Source organism: Limulus polyphemus, unplaced genomic scaffold, assembly GCF_000517525.1.
Source record: "Limulus polyphemus unplaced genomic scaffold, Limulus_polyphemus-2.1.2 Scaffold63, whole genome shotgun sequence".
NCBI lineage: Eukaryota > Metazoa > Arthropoda > Merostomata > Xiphosura > Limulidae > Limulus > Limulus polyphemus.
The window spans coordinates 934,303-936,893 of NW_013665673.1; the positions used below are offsets into that span (position 1 = coordinate 934,303).

Here is a 2,591-nt window from a genome sequence, read left to right on the forward strand (position 1 = left end):
ATCACAGGTGGAACATCAAAATTATATTAATCTTCATATTTAGTACAATAGAAACTCAGTGGAAGCTTGGGTTCAGCAAACAGTTAATATTTTGTGTGTCCCTTTTTTGCTTTAATAACTGCAGACAGTCTTTCAAGCATTGTTGTAACCTATTTAATCAAAGTGTTCTTTGGGATTTTACATCAAATGTCTCTAATACACTCCCATAAAGTCTCCTTGGAAGTAACTTTTGATTTGTCAAGTTTTGATCTATCAAATCCCAGATCTGCTCAACGGGATTCAGATCGGGGTTTTGTGGAGGCCATTGCATCATTTGAATGACTCTAGCAGCTTCTTTCTTAGCTTATTAAATTCTGTATAGGTTGGATGAGTGTTTGGGGTCATTATTCTATTGGTAGTAGAATACTTTACCAATCATACGCAAACCACTTGGTATTCCATGACGGTACTTGTGCTGGTCCATTATTCCATCTATTTTGCAAATATCTCCTGTCGCCTCAGCATCCCCAAACCATCACACTGCCTCCTCCATGCTCATGGTAGATGCTATGCATTGAGGTAAGTATCTTTCATTTTTCTCCCGCTGGACGTACAATCAACGCTTTGAACCAAATATTTTAAACTTGGACTCATCCGTTCATAACACCCTTTTCCAATAACCAACAATCCAGTTTTTGTATTTTTTAGCAACTTTCAGTCTCTTGACAATACTTGGAGATCGGAGTAAAGGTTTTTTAACTGCTGCACGACCAACTATTCCATTCTCGTTGTCTTCTTGATACTGTAGATCTGGACACTTTTCTGTCCTTTGGTACATGATCGTTTATCTCATGCTTGAGATCAGTGGCAGTCTTCCTTCTGTCCCGAAGGCTACATAAACGAAGATTCTTAACATCAGTATCACCGAGTTTAGATGTTCTGCCTCTTCTTTTCCTATTTTCAAAGTTACTTGTCTCGGTCTCACGATATAGGGTATACTTGACAGTATTTGGGGAGCATTTCAAGTCTGTAGCAATTTGTCGGAGAGTCCAACCGGCATCACGTAAAGCTTTTATGCGAACTCTATGCTCTACGATTTTTGGGTCGTGGCATGACAAGAAACTTAATATATATAGTGTTAAACACTGTTTTTTTTATCAAGGTTTATTTGTGGAGTGCTATTAAAATGATTTCTTCTAGCATATACTGGTACAATATGCTGGCTCCTTGTTAGCTTCTTTCTACATAATTAAGACACTTGTGGAGTACCGTGACATCTATTTCAGACTCTAAATTTGATCAGTAAAGCATAACCTTTATGAACCCAGCCACTGGGGGTGCAAGCCAGCACAACTCGGTGCCGGTCCAAAGCCCGGATAAATGGGGATGGATGGCGCCAAAACCAAAAAATGACAGTTATGCTGTCAAAAATAGCGACCCCGTATAGATACGGGAAAAGCCACAGAAGAAGAAGAAAGCAGAACCCTTATGACATTCCCTTGGTACAAGTATATGGGAATTCTAAATAATGATAAGTATTCTCATCCTGGTTCATTCAATTGTCAGCAGAGATTAGTGAAGCATTACCGTAGTGTTGAAATTACATAAAGGCATGGAAAAATTATCCCCATAAAATGGAAAGAATAACAAAATATTCTCTTATCCTAACACTTTTGCACAGTACTGTATATACATATTGAGTTCTAAAGCCTTTTACAAAACCTTTGGCAAGGAAATTATGATTATTGTAATATTATGTTATGTTATAAATAAATTGCGTCAAAGTTTGGATTTTTGGGTTATTTATTATAGCATCCACTCCCACATTTTTTAAAGTTCATAACCAGGACAAAGGACGAGTACCTCAGATTGTTATTATATAGGGTACAGTTTTAGAGGTTGGTACATGATATAATGCAAGTTAAGTGACATTTAAAACAAGTTTGTCAAAAAATCTTTGAAGAAACAAAAAGAAACGTAATTCAGTATGAAAAAATCCATTGTTTGATTTAGTAGAAAACCTGAAAATAAAACTGTTACACTTCAAAAGATTTTAAATCATGAATAGTAGCAAAAGTAACGAAATAATAAAAAAAATAACCGAGATAAAAAGCTTACAAGAATACAGTTTATTTATGAACATAAAATCTAAAGTTATTGCAAAATAAAAACTGTACCCATGTTTCTGTTTTCAGTGCTCGTTAGAACTTTTAACGACGAAATTTAGTAAATGGTTCATTGTGACGGATTTATTATTATATATCTATTTTAATATCAACGTTCGTTTAGATTAAGTTTATATTTATAAATATGCATAGGTTATAGTGTTAAATATGTATTGCGCCTATTCCCGCCTATTCTCTAAAGTTGTAGGAGATTCTTGAGTATAAGAATAAACTATATATGTGTGTACGTAAACGCTAGCGTATCTTTGTATTGTTACGTAATCTGAATTTTCGAGAAATTCTCCACACGCCTATAAATGTAACCAACGCGACGCGCCAAAAATCAGTATCTATTACTGGTTTCCTATAGTTGGTGTGCTATAAACTTCGGAATCTATAACTGTGATTGTTATAACGCTTATTAATCGGAACACTTCAGATATTTGA

General features: G+C 35.1%; 1 protein-coding gene across 1 annotated transcript in view; it reads right to left on the minus strand.

Moving 5' to 3' along the window:
• The window catches only part of LOC106464779 (eye-specific diacylglycerol kinase-like), a 263,541-nt gene that overhangs the window by 31,899 nt on the left and 229,051 nt on the right, over positions 1-2,591 (minus strand). The window lies entirely within an intron of this gene.